The sequence below is a fragment of the Panthera pardus genome, unplaced genomic scaffold (genome assembly GCF_024362965.1).
Source record: "Panthera pardus isolate Hobbes unplaced genomic scaffold, ASM2436296v1 HiC_scaffold_12, whole genome shotgun sequence".
Lineage (NCBI taxonomy): Eukaryota > Metazoa > Chordata > Mammalia > Carnivora > Felidae > Panthera > Panthera pardus.
Window position 1 is genome coordinate 102830023 of NW_026526677.1, and position 18578 is coordinate 102848600.

Below are 18578 nucleotides of genomic sequence, written 5' to 3' on the forward strand. Positions count from 1 at the left end.
TTCAGTTTCAAACATGTGAAAAGGGGGTAATGATAGTACACACCCAACAGGGCTTTTATGAAAATTAAATATGTTAATATTTTTTAAACACTCAGGACAGTGCCTAGTACAGAGCAAACAATATGAGTCTGTTAAAATATGACACAGTTTGAATTCTTTGCCAGCAACATTACAAGATAAGACTAAGATGTAGTTGGGTCTAACAAGTTAGCCAAAAAAATTTGAAATTATCAAGAAGACTGTTTGAATTATGAGTTTAAATCTACTGTCACTAACTGGGAGCCTAGACCATGGTATGTTTTGCGCTTTTAAATCTTAAAAATCTTAAATCTTTTGCTTAAATCTTAAGTAGTGATAATAAGAAGTTATAATAAAAATTATACTTGAAAGCATTATAGCATCTCTATCACATTTTTTTAATGTTTATTAAAAAAATTTTTTTTAATGTTTTAATTTATTTTTGAAGGAGAGAGAGAGAGAGAGAGAGCATGAGCGGGGGAGGAGCAGAGAGAGAGGGAGACACAGAATCAGAAGCAGGTTCCAGGCTCTAAGCAGTCAGCACAGAACTTGATGCAGGGCTCGAACTCACAAACTGTGAGATCATGACCTGAGCCGAAGCCGGCCACTCAACTGACTGAGCCACCCAGGCACCCCTAATGTTTATTTTTAATTTTGAGAGAGAGAGAGAGAGAGAGAGAGAGAGAGAGAGAGAGAGAGTGCAAGCAGGGGAGGGACAGCAAGAGAGGACATAAAATCTGAAGCAAGGTCCACACTGATAGCATCGAGCCAGATGGGGCTTGAACTCTGAACCCTGAGATCATGATCTGACCTGAAGCTGGGCACTCAATCCACTGAGCCACCCAGATGCCCCTATATTGATTTTTTTTAAAGTTCTATTCATATGAATGCTGCAGGGGATATAAACTTAAAAGTGTTTTGTTTTAATGGATAGCATACACAATTAAAAAACTTAGAGACAACTCTTATAGAGCAGGGACTGACATGTTGTATGTATACCATGGGCCAGATTTAGCCCACTGCCTATTCTTGTAAATAAAATTAATTGCAACACAGCCACACTCATTATCTGTAGACACTTTTGCGCTACAATGGCAGAACTGAGTAGTTGTAACAGAAACCATATATCCCACAAAGCTGAAAATGTTTACTATCCCTCTTTGCAGAAGAAGTTTGCTAAGTCCTGGTCTAGACCACGTTTGCCTGCTGGTAGCTCAGCTGAATTGTCGACATCAAATCTAGGATGCATCAGATAACCTCAGAAAATCAAGCCTTGCAGGGAAAGACAAATCTGCAAATTAGTGGCAGACATCACACCCACCAGGGTGTGATATTGTGACAGAGAACACAAACATTGCTTGTCCCCAAGCACCAGCTTCTTCATGGGGAAGGGAGCTACTCCAGCAACTGGCAAATTGCAAAGAGAGTTCTGCATGGCATCGGGCTTTCCCCTAGATCTGGGAATGTGCTCCCGAAGGACTTCTTCCACACCAGGCACAGTGATCTGCGTGGACCACACAGAAGGAAGAGTTCAAACAGATGTGGTCTGTTGGCAGAAGGAAGACTTGTTCCTGTCATTATTATGGTATAGGAGACATCAGACTACAAAAACATGGCTAATCCTTTGGGTCACTTATTAATAGGACAGTTCAGATCACAGATAAAGTGTTCCCTCACCATTTACAGATGATGAAAGATACACTGGAAAGACAGGAAGTAGATATGCGGCCATGTTTCTGTGTGTTTCATGGAATCTGTTGTTTTGGAGCCATTTCTGGTTTATCAGTGGTCTTAGCTTAAGAAATCAAGCAAAACAGAAAGCAAATAGGAGTTAGTTGGTAGAAAGGACTGACAATTCAGGAATCGATGAATTGCCTGGCAATGTGATGACCTTTAGATGACTGGGGACACAAATGGGGTGCAGGGCTTGACTCAGTGATGGCATATCCAAGGTCTTAAACTCCTCAAAAGCTGGTCTGTCAGCACTCAAATAAAACCACAGGAAATTCCCTCGAGAAAGTAATCATTACTTAGAGTTGTGCTTAATTACAGCCCTCAAATGTTAGCAAGAGAGTGGTTTGATTTTCATTGTCACAATCCATCATTGATTAGATAGCAGATCAAAGATCTTTCTTAAAATACATACTTAAAAAAAATTTCACTGTGTGAATTGAAATGTTGACAACCAAGACTTCACTTAGTCTCAGGATGCCACAGATAAGATTGTCCACGATGTAACAGCGTGATCCATCTGAGTCACACAACGGTAAGTCCGGGACTTCCTAGGTCCTGGTAGTGAGAAGCATTCTGCTTGTGAATCTTATAAACAACCTTTTCTCCACTGGTGTCAGGATTCATCACCCCAGCTCAGGAGAATATAACGGAGCTGGTGTAAGAGAAAGCCTGGTGTCAGGCATAAAGAGTACCTAGAAGGAACTCTATTTCTTAGGCTCTGTCAGTGCAGAAATGGGCTTTGCTCCCAAGAAAAGCTGTTTGCTGTTTGTTCCTAATGACGGCTAATGTATGAACAAACCAAACTCCCAGAGCTATAACTGATATCATCAATGATGCTGGTACACAAACAAAGACGCTAATGAAGCGAAGCCGTGTGGCTCAGGCTTTGAAAACAGCCTGTGGCGGGGCGAGAGGAGAGTCGGCTCAATGAAGTCATTTCTAGGAGCAGTAGATAAAAGGGTAGTGCTAGAAAGACGCAAATGCTCAAAACAATTACACATTTAAAAATCCCTTCACCCCGTGCGGCAGGAAAATTTTTACTTCATCACTTTCTCTTCCGACATGTCAAAATGCATAAGCTTTTGCGTCAGTAGGGCCTCTGTTCTCTGGGGAAAAAATAAGAGGCCGATATCCAAGGGGGCATCTGACACCAGGTGACGGACAGGTAGGACATTCAGCAAACAGCTCTGTCACTCAGCTCCCCTCCGTCCACAGACCTGACTGCACATGTCATCTGGGCCTGTCTCCCTGCTCGGATACCCTCATATTCCATGTTGCTCCTTCTGCTTCAGTGCCTGACTCTGTCCAAAGGCCATTAGCGTTCTGAGGGCGACAGAAATGGAGCTGTTCTGGGGGTGGGAGCATGGGGAGGGGACAAAGAAACACCAGCCCAAATCTCTGCCCCCCTCGAGAAAACGGCCATCCCTAATTACACAAAACGACAGAGCGAGCGTGTGACTGAAGCCGTTGCAAACGATACTTATTTCTCTGAAGAGCCTAAAAGAATAGGTCACCCTAGCTAATACACTAACAGCATACTTTGCTGTGTATGCAACATCCATCACATCCTCCGAATGCTTGGATGCCGACTGACATCTGCACCGAGCAGGGAAAACAGCATATTTTTTTTTGTCTTCCTGTGCAATTCATTTATGTATGGACCCCGTGATTTGTTCCGGCGAGGAAGTCATGCTTGTGTGGTAGGAAGAAGGAAGACAGCTTTGAGTTAGAAATGGGGGATGTACGGACACAAAACTGGCTGTCTACATGACAAAACCCTACGGAGTTCTGTCCCCAGGTGTTTCAAGCCCCTCTCATTTTAATTCACCGGACAAGCCAGTAAGAATTGTCCCCCCAAAGCAGGCCATTGATTGATTTCATTATCATCCTAAGTACAGACGCCAAATTTCTGGATGGGCTACTAGATCAGAACCTGGCTGAAATCGAACAAAACGCAGCCGTATTTGTCACAGAAAACGCAGTTGAGGTGAGGGGTTTGGGAACCTCCGAAGTCCAGGGGCTCCAACTCCAGGAGAATCGGTGGTGGTTAGGCTAGAGGCTAGCAGCCTCGGGTGAGCCACCCTGGTTCCTGGGGACGCAGGGATTGAGATAAACCTCTTCTGTCCCTAGAGAAGGTGCCATAGAAACCAGTCTAGGAGCACGGCTGCTACTCTTGAGGGCTGTACAATAGGACCTTAGAGGTAGGGTTTATTACAGGCCAATTCAGTTGGTCACATGTGCGAGCATCTGTTATGGGCCAGGACTGGTAAAAGAGTAAAACAACAAATATGTTCTTAAGATAGTGCTTCTCAAGGGGCGCCTGGGGGATCAGTTAAGTGTCTGACTTTGGCTCAGTTTATGATCTCGCAGCCTGTGAGTTCGAGCCCCTCGTCGGGCTCTGTGTTGACAGCTCAGATCCTAGAGCCTGCTTCAGATTCTGAGTCTCCCTCTCTCTCTCTCTGCCTCTCCCCCACTTGTGCGCTATCTCTCTCTCTCTCTCTCTCTCTCTCTCAAAAATAAACATTTTTTAAAACTTAAAAAAAAAGATAGTGCTTCTCGAGAGAGGGAAGGCATATCCCACACACTCTCAACAGGCTACCCTGTTGAGCAAGTGACACCTGTTACCCCACCAGGGTAGCTGTTACACTGAGGGGAGGATAGCAAATAGCACAACGAGGCCCACCACCAGGAACCGCAGTCCTGATGTCAACCTGCCACATGGTCTGCAGGTTTTGGGGTCACCAAGAAAGACATGACTCACACACGTGTTCATTCACATAGAGAAGAGACAGAGCAAGATCAGGTTCCACAGTGAGCACTGGTCCCCGACGCGGGTTCGTCCTACAGCCAATGCAGAGAGATGATCTGTATACACCCTCCTGTGCTACAAGCAAAGGACCCCGTTTTCTGCCCCCAGGAACAGGTGTAGGGTTGGCACACTGCCATATGAAATGCACATTTAAGCAGGACAAAGGATTACACATCAAGCCTGTAACAGGATAAGATTCTCCCAAATAAGAGAGTAAGCCCAGCAGAGGCTGGGAAGTCTCCTTATCTCCAGGTAAGGGGATGTTCCAGGCCCCAGCACTCTTATACAGCCCACAGGGGTCGAGCAAGCTGTGCATGACCGCCTTCCCAACATCCCCCACATGCCAAAGAGGCAGGATGCTGGAGCAGGACATATGTGAAAAACTACCTGTCGTAATCATCTTAGGAACAACAGAAAGTGAAGTTCAGTGTAAGCTTCTTGGCTGGTGAGTACATAAACAAAATGCAGTGATACTCAAGGGTGGTGGTCTATCCAAAGCTGGAAGGGAGGCTGTCTCGTGTAGGAATCTGATAAACCAACATAAGGCAGATTGAGATCAGTGCAATGACTGTTATCAGGAACGACATACAAGTATCAAGAAGCCATCTTTTATGATGATTTTTCATAGCCAATTTCCAAAGATCATACTCATAAGGAAAAAACTCTGCGCGCTGCAATGTAAGTAATTCTGATGAATTTATAAGAATAACTGTAAACCCTCTCTAGTTTTCAAACACATCTGCAATCTCAAGGACATTATAATTAGTATTAAATTTCTGTGGGGGCGCCTAGGTGGCTCAGTCGGGTGAGGGTCCAACTTTGGCTCAGGTCATGATCTCCAGCTCCTGAGTTTGAGCCCTGCGTCAGGCTCTGTGATGACAGCTCAGAGCCTGCAGCCAGCTTCCAATTCTGTGTCTCACTCTCTCTCTGCCCCTCCCCCGCTCGTGGTTAGTCTCTCTCTCTCTCTCTCTCTCTCTCTCTCTCAAAAATAAATAAACATTAAAAAAAATTTAAGTTTCTGGGGACCTACCCCTGAAAGAAAAGTGTAACATGAGAGGAGAAACATAGGCTGTCAAGGGTCCAGTCCCTGTGGTGTCCATTGTGTCCTTGATTCCAGAGATCTTTTCTTTGAGATTCTGTGAACTACTCACTAACCTTCCAATAAATGTCATTTGGGGTTTAAACTAGTTTGCATTGAGTTTCTTTCCTCTCTTTCAAATAACAAATCCTCACAGAAAAGCTTTTTAATCAAACATCTTTGTAGATAAGCCTTTTAATTCTGAATGGGGAGTTGGGGCCTCCAAATCCTGGTTCTCACGTGCTCCTTCCTGGTGTGGATCCTTGCAAGTCCTCCAGCCTCTCTGACAAAGTCCATTGGGTGGGGAGAAGTCCTTTCTGTTTCTTATATAGCTGTAATTCTATCATGGAAAAGGAAGCTTTATCCATATATTCAGCTAAGAAATGATGACATTCCAGGATGGGCCACTTGAAGGCCTATTTGCATAAGGACCCAATGTAGACTGGGAGAAATTATCAAGAGGAGCTGGAGACAGATGGTTAGGCCTTAGGACAACTGGATTAAACACCAAACCAAAAGGAAACAATTGTTTCGGGCACCTGGGTGGCTCAGTCAGTTAAGCGACCAACTTCGACTCAGGTCATGATTTCACAGCTCTTGGGTTCAAGCCCCGTGTCTGTGCTGACAGCTCAGAGCCTGGAGCCTGCTTCAGATTCTGTGTCTCCCTCTCTCTCTGTCTCTCCCCTGATTGTGCTGTCTCTCTCTCCCTCTTTCTCTCTCAAAAATAAATAAATAAACATTAAAAAAGAGAGAGAGAGAGAGAGAGAGAGATCATTGTTTGCATCTAAGAGGGTCCAGGAGAGCCAAGAACTCACCCTGAGGTAAGAAGGCAACCAGATAGTGGTTGGACGAGGGGCCAGGGAGAAAGATGCTTTTGAACATGAGGCTGTGTAGCTTCTCACAGAGGCAGGTCCTTTGTGGTCTCAAGTTTCTTGACAGAGGGGGCTATAAACAAATGGGAAAACAAAGCTACTCTCTAGGGAAACCTAAGTAAAGCAACACTGCTGAGGAGAGATCCCTTCCCCACCTCAGGAAGCATGGTATTGACAACGTGAAGTGCCCTGGGCAATACCAAGGCCAGTCCACCAGGCAGAAGTAATAGGACTCTTACAGAACCAAACAGGCCCAATAAAATGCATTCCTTTCTCCGAACTAATTTCTGAACCAGAAAAAAAAAAAAAAAGAAGAAGAAGAGTGAGGGAAGCAATTGGGTGGGGGGATGGGCTAAATGGGGCTAAAAGTAGACATGAGGAGCTTTTGTTACTCTTTGAGCCCAGGTTTCTAAAAAAAAAAAACATGAGTAAAAAGGATGTCATTATGTCTCTTTCTAACAGTAATAATGACCAAGGGTTTTTTTTCTTTAATCTGGAGCATATTAGAATATTTCTTAATTCTACCTTCTAAAAAAAAGAAGAAGAGTGAGGGAAGCAATTGGGTGGGGGGATGGGCTAAATGGGGGATGGGCATTAAGGAGGGCACTTGTTGGGATGAGCACCGGGTGTTGTAAGGAAGTGATGAATCCCTGGGTTCTACTCCTGAAAGCAATATCACACTGTATGTGAAGTAACTAGAATTTTAAAAAATAAAAACATAAAAAGGAAGAGTGAGGGAGACTAAAAGCAAATTACCACCTTTAATGCCGATAAAGATGATATTTGAAGAATGTGAGTTTTATCTGGAGGTGAGTAGGGTCCCTAAAACTGTATTCCAGAAGTCAACAGACTGGCCAACACAGGCACAAACTACTAGACCAAACACTGCTTTTATAATTCAACTCCCTTGGCTAGCCTCCTTACATCACTACAGTCTGGGAAAGCAAGGGCTCAAAACTTCTAATTTCTTTTTTATTATTAGAAGTATAGAACATATCCAGTGTAAACAAAGCAGTATAAAAACCCCTCATGTACCCATGAGCCAGCCTCAGCAATTACTAACATTTTGCCATTCTTATCGTATATTTTTATTGCCAAATATTCCCAGTTAAATACTGATTTCCTTACAGTTCTTTTTTTAAAGTAAAATTTATATACCTTGGGATGTATAAATCTTAACTTTACAATTCTGACACAAGGATACACCTATGTAACCCACATCTCTATCATAATTTTGGTCTCCCCAGAGGTTCCACTTATGTCTCTTCTCGATCATTCATTGACCTCCTCAAATCAGAGAAACACTGCCATGTTTTTTCCTCCTTAGACAAATTTGTTTTGCCTGCTCTAGAATATTATATAAATGGAGCCATACAATATGGACCCTTTTGTGACTGGTGTCTTAGCCTCAGCGTAATGCCCATAGGATTCACCTACACTGTTGTGCTTATCCGCTCACCTCCTTTTATCACTACCTGGGATTCCATTGTAGAACACAGCCTAGTTTATTTACCCCTTCACTGTTGGTGGGCATTTGGGTCATTTCCACTTAATGACTATTGTAAATTAAGTTGAACAAGTCATTTTGAACACACATATTTCTTGAATAAATAGGAGAAAGAGTGCTGGGTGAAGACAGATAGATAGATAGATAGATAGATGATAGATGGATGATAGAGTTAACTTTGCATACACACACACACACACACACACACACACACACACACACACATACAAACACATATGTCAAAACTTCTCCTAAGTAGTTGTCTATCCCCACTAGCAATGTGTCAGAGCACCAGTTCTTCCCCACTTTTGGTAATGTCAATCTCTTTAATAGTCATTCTAGCAGATATATAGGATTATCTAATTGTGGTTTTAATCTGCCAATCCCAAATGACTAATGACCTTAGGCATTTTTTCATGGGTTTATCAGCCCACGTATTTTTCTTTGCAAAATGCCTGTGTAGTCTTTTGCCCATTTAAAAACAGTGGACTGCTTGCTCCTTTTTTCCCCTAGTTTTTATTGAGATAGCACTAGCATACAGCAGGGGTAAGTCTAAAGTGTACAGCATCATGATGTGACTTAGATAACTATGAAATGATGACCACGATAGGTTTAATTAGTATTCACCATCTTATATAGACGCAAAAGAAAAGAGAAGAAAATGCTTTTTTTTCCTTGTGATGAGAGCTGTTAGGACATACTCTCTTAGCAACTTTCAGATACACTCTATGGGAGTGTTAACTATAGAAATCATGTTGTAACTCCGTCCCCAGGACTTTCTTACATTATCCGTATAACTGGAAGTTTGTGCCTTGTGACCACCTTCTTCCAAGTCCCCCTCATTCCCACCCCCTGCCTCCAGTAACCACAAATCTCTTCTCTTTTTCCGGGACTTTGATGTTTGTTCTTTCATTTTTGTTTTTTTAAATACCACATGTAAGTGAGACCACACAGTATTTGTCTCTCTTGCTTGACACTGTTTTTATTCCATTGTAGGTATGCCAGATATAAGTCCTCTGAAAACGTATTCCCCAGTCCGTAGCTTGCCTTTTCATTTTCTTAAATGATGCTCTTTTTGATGAGCATCATTGTTTCAGTTTGATGAAGTTGTCGTCACCCATATTTTTCCTTAATGGTTATTGCTTTCTGTGTCCTGTCTATATGCTTACTTTCTGGTCATGAAGATATTATCCTGTGTTTTCTACTAAAAATATCACTGTTTTAATTCTTGTACTTAGGTTTATAATCAACCTCAGTTTAATTTTTGTGTCCAGCGTAAGGTATAATTCACAGTTAATCTCTTTGTTTTACTCTATATGGATACTCAGTGGTTCTAGCACTATTTACTGAACAAACTTGCCTTTTCCCATTGAATTTATTTGACATCTTTGTTTAGAATCAACAGACTTTATAAGTACAGGTCTATTTGTGGACTCTCTTCCCCTGATCTCTTTGTCTATGCTTGGCTGGGATTACTGTGGCTTTATATAAGGCTTAAAGTCAGGTAGTATAAGTCTTCTAGATTTGTTCATCTTTTCTAAAATTGTTTTGGCATTCTAGATCCCTTGAATTTTCGTATAAGTTTTAGAGTGGACTTGTCATTTTCTGTTTTTAAAAAACAGCCTGCTGGTATTATCACTGAGGCTGCATTGGCTCTATAAATCAGTATGGGAAGAAGTGACATCTTAATGCTATTGACTTTCTGCTCCATGAACATGATATATCTCTCCATTGTTTAGGATTCCTTTATCTTCCCCAGGTCGTGTTTTATCACTCTCAACATGGATATTCTGCATGTCTTTTATTAAACTTATTCCTGAATATTTTATTTTTGACACTGTTATAAATGGATTGAAAATTTTCCCAATTATTTGCTGCTAGAATATAGAAATATAACTGATTTTTTACCATGTGACCTTGTATGTCGAGACTTTGCTAAACTTATGTTTTAGCTCTAGTGGTGTTTTTTGTTTGTTTCCATTCCTTAGGTCTTTCTGCATAAACAATCATGTTGCCTGCAAATAGAGAGTGTTTCCCTTGTCCTTTCCAACATTTGGGTCTTTTCTTTCTTCTTCTTGTCTTTTTGCACTGGCTAGGAGCTCTGGTACAATGTTGAATACAAATGGTAGGTGCAGACCTCCTGGCCTTGTCCCCACCTTAGCAACAAAGTGCTCAGAGTTTGGCTGATTTGATGTTAGCTGTAGGTTTTTCATAGATGCCGTTCATCAGATGGATGAAGTTCCTTTCTATTCCATTTTCTGGGAATTTTTATCGTAAATGGATGTTGAATTTTGCTAGTTGCCTTTTCCTCGTCTACTGAGATAATCATTTGTGTTTTTCTTTTGTTCTGTTAGCATGATGGATGGAACACAATGATTGATTTCAAATGTTAAACTAACTTCTATTCCTAGAATGAACTCTACTTTGTCATTATATATTATGCTTTATATTGCTAGATTTGTTGTGTTAATATTTTTTTAGCATTTTTGCATTTATGCATGAGGAATTTTAGTCTAAAGTTTTCTTTTTTTATTTCATTTTATTTATTTGAGAGAGACAGAGCATACTTATGCACAAGGGGGGAAGAGGAGGAGAGAGAGGGAGAGAGAGAGAGAGAGAGAGAGAGAGTGAGTGAATCTTAAGCAGGCTCCACTCTCAGCATGGAGCCAGACAAAGGGCTCAATCTCACAACCCTAGGATTATGACCTGAGCCGAAACCAAGAGTCGGATGTTCAACCGACTGAGCCACCAAGGTGCTCCTGTAGTTTTCTTGTAATAAGGACTATATTTTTATGAATCAGTAGTATGGAGTAACTGGGCCTGTGGGGAAGCATATCGAGGTTGGTGTGCTTTTTGGTGACTCAAATTATACCAGGAAACCACTCACCTACTTGATTCTAAGACAGGATGTGTGTGTGTGTGTGTGTGTGTGTGTGTGTGTGTGTGTGTATGTATGTATACATGTGTATATATATGTATATATATTTACATGTATATATGACATGATACATACACATATACATATGATTTGTTTTATTTTCAATATATGAAGTTTATTGTCAAATGGGTTTCCATACAACACCCAGTGCTCATCCCAAAAGGTGCCCTCCTCAATACCCATCACCCACCCTCCCCTCCCTCCCACCCCCCATCAACCTTCAGTTTGTTCTCAGTTTTTAAGAGTCTCTTATGCTTTGGCTCTCTTCCACTCTAACCTCTTTTGATTTGTTTAAATATTGTCATAAAAATATAGTTGGCTTAGTGTCTTACGTGATTTCAACGAGTCCGTGCAACTGACTGCACAGATTTGATAAACTGGGCATAAAAATGTCACTAAATTGGAAAAAGAAAGCATTCACCCAAATATATATTTAAATATACATGGGGGGGGGGTTGGGTTTTTTCCCATTTAATTATAATTTTCTTGCATTTAGATTTGTAAATTTCAAAATGAGGAAATCCAATTTCTTGGCACTGGAAGAGAAAGCTTTGGGGTCTTCTCATTTATTCCTTACGCAAAGAAGCATCTAAACTATTGGCAAATTCTGGCTGGCAGGTCCTTACTAATGACAGGTCTGGATGCGGTTGTGTTTTTTTGACAGTTCTTTGGTTTAGCTTTCATTTGAGGACATCCTTTTAAAGGCCACTATCCCACACTGCTATTTTAACTGGGGGAAAATACTTATGTCTGGCTAAGAACAACCAAAAGGATAAAAAAAAAGGATGGAAAAGAGACAAGATAAGTGTCTCACGTTGTTCTCAGATGTGAACACAGTGGGAAGAATATGGCATTAATGTGTTTAAAAACACACGTTTTGACAAAACTGACACAAAACATTGGAAGAAAGAAGCCTGCCTCCTAAGACAAAAAGCATCCTTGTCCTTATTTCAGAAGGACAATTTTGAAATCAGAGGTATAGAGGAATACATATGCACAAGGCTGTGCTTTGAGAATATAATGGTAACAGCAAATTTCTAACAGTAGCAAATTGTTAGATGATGGGATATAATACAAGCATGGAAGTCACATTCATGAGATATGCGGTATGCAATGTCACAGGAAACACCCATGATAAGATATAACCAAACACCTGGACACACATACATTCAGTTATGGGGGCTCAGTGAAAAACAATACATTAAAAGTATTTAAAGAGAACAATCTTCAGACACTAGATAAATGCACAGAACCAACGCTAGAAGAAAATTCCAAAACTGGCAATAGAGTGATCTCAGTGTGATAAGAACAGATGTGGTTTTGTTTTTCTTCTTGGAGTTGTCCGTGCTTTTGAATTCTTATTTAAAACCTGTATTATTTTCTAATAAGAACAAATACAGAAAAATCAATTTTTTAAGACTTGGTTTGGGAAGTGTATCATATGTCATATAGGACACAAGAGGATAATTCTCCACTCTGCTTTAGAGATGTACTTGTGAAATAGCCAGGGATTTAAATCAAAGGATAGCCCTGTCTTACTGCAGGCAATTTGCTTGGTCTCTTAGTATTTTGGTGATAGTCCCCATGAGGCGAGTTTGGTATCTGAAGGCAGGTGCAGGCAGCTGCATCCTAACAGCTTGACCACTCTCATTTTGGGCACATCAGGCTGTCAGCTTCCTCGCTTCCAGCCCTCTGCATACCACAAGCTGTCAGTCTCCCAGCCGTGCCACACTGCTGGTGGCTTTGTAATCAGGCTGCTGTGCGGTAGACCTGTGTCCCTGATAAATACTGGGGACTGATTTGCACACAGGCCAGGTAGGCACTAGACAATCAACTCATTTTGATGCCAGTAAATACACATAATTGATCTTGGTATCTAGACATACAATAGTGAGGAAAACCCAAGGGGGGCTTGGCAACAGAAGCCCTGAATTTGAGTCTTTGCGTGATATTGGGCAAATCTCTAACTGCCCAGGGCTCAGGCAGCTCATCAGTGAATGGGTAAATTAAATGACATTTCCCATAGCTGTGCGTCAGAACCATTGTGAATGTCAAAGAATGTACGTGTGCTATCAGCAAATTGATCCTAAATTTTATACGGAAAGGCAAAAAACAACAGCCAACACGATAGTGAAAGAGAAGACTATAGTCAGAAGACTGACACTACCCAATTTCAAGGCTTACTATAAAACTAAGTGATCAAGACAGTATGGTATTGGCCAAAGAGTAGACAAATAAATCAATGGAACAGGATAAAGAACCCACAAATAGACCCATACGAATATAGTCAACTGCTCTTTGACAAAGGAGCAAAGGTAATACAATGGAGAAAGGACAGTCTTTTCAACAAATGGTGCTAGAAAAACCAGACATCCACATGCAGAAAAATAAAAAAGAAATTCTAACACGGACCTCACATCTTTCACAAGACTTAACTCAAAAAGGATTATAGATGTAAATGTAAAATGCAAAATTATAAAGCTCCTAGGAGATACCACAGGAAAAAATCTAGGTGATCTTGGGTTTGGCAATGACTCTTTAGATACAACAACAAAAGCACAGTCCATGCAAATAAATTGCTACGTGATGCTTCATTAAAATTTAAAACTTGTGGGGCACCTGGGTGGCTCAGTCGATTCCGTTCAGTGTCCAACATTGGCTCAGGTCATGATCTTATGGTTTATGGGTTTAAGCCCCATGTCAGGCTCTGTGCTGACAGCTTAGAACCTGGAGCCTACTTTGGATTCTGTGTCTCCCCCTCTCTCTATCCCTCCCCACTTGCGCTCTGTCTCTCTCTCTCTTTCAAAAATAAATAAATACTAAAAAAGTTTTTTTTTTAATTTTAAACTTGTGTTCTGTGAAAGACTCTGCTAAGAAAATGGAAAGACAAACTTCAGACTGGGAGGAAATATATTCAAAACACAAATCTGATAGAGGACTGTTATCTAAAATATACAAAGAACTACTAAAACTCAATAATAAGAAAATAATTTTAAAATGGACAAAGATCTGGGGCGCCTGGGTGGCTTGGTCGGTTAAGCATCCGACTTCGGCTCAGGTCATGATCTCAGGGTCCATGAGTTCGAGCCCCGCGTTGGGCTATGTGCTGACAGCTCAGAGCCTGGAGCCTGTTTCCGATTCTGTGTCTCCCTCTCTCTCTGCCCCTCCCCTGTTCATGCTCTGACTCTCTCTGTCTCAAAAATAAATAAACGCTAAAAAAAATTTTAAAAATAAAAAATAAAATGGACAAAGATCTAAACAGACACCTCACCAAAGAACATCTACAAAATGGCAATAAGCATATGAAAAGGTGCTCAACCTTTCATTAAGAAAGTGCAAATTAAAACAACAAGGGGATACCACAACACACCTATTATAACAGCCAAAATCCAAAACATCGACACTGCCAAATGCTGACGAGGGTGTGGAGCAACAGGAACTCTCATCCCTCGCTGGTGGGAATGCAAACGGTACAGCCACACTGGGAGACAATTTGGCAATTTCTTACAAAATTAAACATACTCTTATATGATCCAGCAATCGTACTCCTTCCAAAGAGCTGAAAACATATGTCTGCAAAAAAACTTGCACGTAAGTGTTTAAAGCAATTTTGTTTATATTTGTCAAAACTTGAAAGCAACCAAAATGTCTTCCATTAGGTGGACAGATAAACAAACTGTGGTACATCCAGAAAGTAGAATATTATTCAGTGATGAAAACAAATTAGCTTTTAAAAATGAGCTATCAGGGTGCCTGGGTGACTCAGTTGGTTGAGTCCCTGACTCTTGATTTCAGCTCAGGTCATAGCCCCAGGGTCAGGAGATGAAGCCCTGCATGGAGCTCTGTGCAGAGCATGGAGCCAGTTTGACTTTCCCCCTGCTCCCCCTCTCTCCTACCTGAGCATTCTCTCTCTCTCTAAAAAAGAGAGAGCCTGCTTCAGATTCTGTGTCTCCCTCTCTCTCTGCCCTGCCCCCACTCGTGTTATGTCTCCCTTTCTCAAAATAAACACTAACAAAATTTTAAATTATACTTATTTATATATAAAGTATATATGTTACCGGACCTATATAGTCTGTATATTTTGTAAATATGCTGTATGTACACAAATATAATTTTTAACGATATAAGTAAAAATAATCTTTTAAATAACTATTATATTTCATTGCTGATTTGGTAACTAAGAGCATTCTGCTTCATCCTTTCTAAAACTTGAAAAATATTTTGAAATTTTTGAAAAACTCAATTTGGAGGTCTCATTTTAAGTTTTTTTTTTTTGTTTGTTTGTTTGGTTTTTTTTTTTAGATTTTAGGGGCTGTTGAAGTAGAAAGTGATCCCCTCATAAATATTCATAGAAGTTCATAACTGACTCTGCTTTCTAAAGCATGATACTGTATTTCAATCCACACCCAAACCGTAAAACCAGACAATAAATATATTACACACTTCTCTCATGAAAATCTTTACTCTTGAAAACTAATTGAAATTTTAGTTTTTATTTTTCACAAATGGGGCCAAGACCTACCAAAAATCTCCCTTTAAAAATATTTTTTAGGGGTACCTGGGTGGCTCAGTCGGTTAAGCATCTGACTTCTTGGTTTCTGCTCAGCTCATGATCTCGCGGCTTTGGGATTTTGAGCCCCACATTGGGCTGTGTGCTGGCAGCAGGGGGCCTGCTTAGGATTCTCTCCCCCCCCCCCCCCCCGCCCTTCCTCGACTCGTGCTGTCTCTCTCAAAATTTAAATAAATAAATAAATAAATAAATAAGATTTTTTAAAAGTTGGATAACTTGGGGCGCCTGAGTGGCTCAGTTGGTTAAGCCTCCGACTCTTGATCTCAGCTCAGGTCACAATCTCACTAGTTTGTGGGTTCCAGCCCTACCTCAGGCTCTGTGCTGACAGTGCAGAGCCTGGGTGTGATTCTCTCTCTCTCTCTCTCTCTCTCTCCGCCCCCCGCTCTCTCTCTCCCTGCCCCTCCCCCACTTGCACCGTCTCTGTCTCTCTCAAAATAAATAAACCTAAAAAAAATTTTTAAATAGAAGTTAGATAACTTGATGTTCTTATGTAAAAATTCCTTTAGGATGATCTAATCCTTGAATCCACTTAACTGGGCATGAGTCAATTGTAATCTGTCACAATATGCTGAAAGCAAACAAAAAAATGGAGGGAAGCACCATTTTGGTTTCTAGAATTCCCTCTCTTGTCCTGTCCCCAAGGCCCCTGTGGGAGACAGAGCTGTCTCACAAATGAACTGAGTAAATCGACTGATTTTAAGTATGCTTTTAAAAATTTGTGTGTTAAATTGAAATCAATGTTCTATTATCGTCTTCCTTCTATTTTGGATATAGCTGGCTTAAATTATAAGGGCTTTGCTATCACAGACTTGGAATTAGAGAGTGGTTCCAAGATGGTTAAAACAATGGCCAAAGCAATCGCAAAGACCTGCGTTCCCTCCATTGTTATGCTGCGTCATCCTCTGTACGGTTTTTATTTTTTGTCCTCAGGTCTGTCCCCCTCATGGCTGCGAGACGGAAACTTCAAGGATCCCATCTTCATCCCATAATATTCAAAGGCAAAAAAAAAAAAAAATTGGTTTCTTCTCGATTTCCTTTGGGAGTGCAGAAATCCTCCCCAGAAGCTCTCAGGTCAATTTCTCCTCGTCTCTCATTGGCCAGTTTACACCAAACATTCACGCTGCCTAAACCAATCGCTGACAAGGAGTATGAGATCATAGGCTAATCATGATTCATTTACTAGGCTCAAAGGGAACCACGCAAAGAAAGTACTGCTCTGTTAGCAAGAAAGAGAGGGAATGCTATTGGGTAGGGAACCAACTTTGGCTGCCTCCAGCATGATGCAGAAATGATAGATAACGATTACAGAGGGAGTGCTTGTGTTAACCAATGTGACAAGCACTCAGGTACTAAAGGAAAACTCTTACTGGGTCTTGCATGAAATTATGGAATCATTTTTTTTTTTCTTGTTCATAAAATACCTCCGGTGAGATGTGGGGTTATTTCAAGAATAAGCATTTCTGGGGAGTAACCTCCAAACATCCCCAAATTACACTTAAAAGTTCAGAGTTTCCCCTTGAAATTAAGTACTGTGCTTCCCACCTGTCACTAAAAAAAAGAAAAAACCACCAAAAAAAAAAAAAAAAAAACCCAAAAAACCAAAACCGGCCTGGTCATGAATTCTGCCACATTTGCTTATATGTTGTTAATAATCTCTTGTTTGTTGATTGCTGCTTCCTGCCAACGCAAAAGTTAGCAAAAATTTAACTAGAAAATGCTGTGTTAATGTCAGATATTAGTGGCCATTACCAAAACAAACTATATTTCTTTCCACAACTGTGATCCGTGTATAGATGACCTTAAACTTGGGGTAGTCACCCCCAAAGAGTGATATCTAACATCATTCTGTGATGTCCTGACAGAAAAAGCCAGATCTAATTAAAGCAAACAGCATGTATCCTGAAAACTATAGAGGACAAGATATAAGTGCCATGAGAACAGAAACCTTATCTTTTCCACAACTATAACCCCAGTGCTTAGGGATGGTAACTGATAAATAAAAGCGGCTCAATAAGTATTTGCTAAATAAATGGATACATGAATACAAATGGAATGAAATTGTTAATAATGTAAGCATCATTAATCCAAATCAGTTAATATTTCATCATTATTAGAATTGCTTCATCACTATTGGAATAATGAATTTAAATTTTATAAGGAAGGCAACTGAATAGTAAGAACATGTCAGTGCTTAGCCAATACATTCCAAAGGAGAGAGTGGCTACACCTAGTGAGCCCAGATTTCCCCATCACTCCTCTTTCTTCACAGTAAGAACGCTTCACGAGCCTTTTGTAGACTGAATGAAATCCCTCAAGACCATCCCAGCTCTAAATTCTGATTATCTGACCACCGAGCAGCCTTTTGGCCCTTGATACAGGTGGCCAGCTACTCAGTACCATAACGGGGCTCCTTTGAAAGAAGTCACTTCCAGTCACTAGAAAAGTACAGCCACCACCTTAAGTTAATAAACTGACACTCTATGGTATATAAGAAACATCATGTCAATGCCTAAGTCTCTAATTTTGGGGGGAGATGGTCAGAGAAGGCCTGTCAGTGGTGCCAGTTAAGAAGTAGGCTATCATGCTCGGGGTTGTTTATTGCTCCCAAATCTCCAATTTTGTATCTGTCTCAGAACCGCATCTTGCAGGTGCTAAGGTGGCTCCACTTACCTGGACCTATCTCCCTGAGTGAGTGCTGAGTGACAAGCTAACTCAGTTCTCCTTTGTGGGGCCCTCAGATCTGAAGAAGGTCCAAAGTCCTAGGTAACCCATCCACAGGGGTTGTCTATCTCAAACATGAAATGACCCATTTCTTCACTTTCCCACATAATCATAGGTCCTGGCTATAAATATTTATGATTTGGGGGCCCTGAGTGGCTCAGTCGGTCGAGCATCTGACTTCGGTTCAGGTCACGATCTCACAGTTGGTGAGTTCGAGCCCCACATCAGGCTCTGCGCTGTCAGCTCAGAGCCTGGAGCCTGCTTCGGATTCTGTGTCCCCCCTCTCTCTCTTCCCCTCCCCACTTTCTCTTGCTTTCAAAAATAAACATTT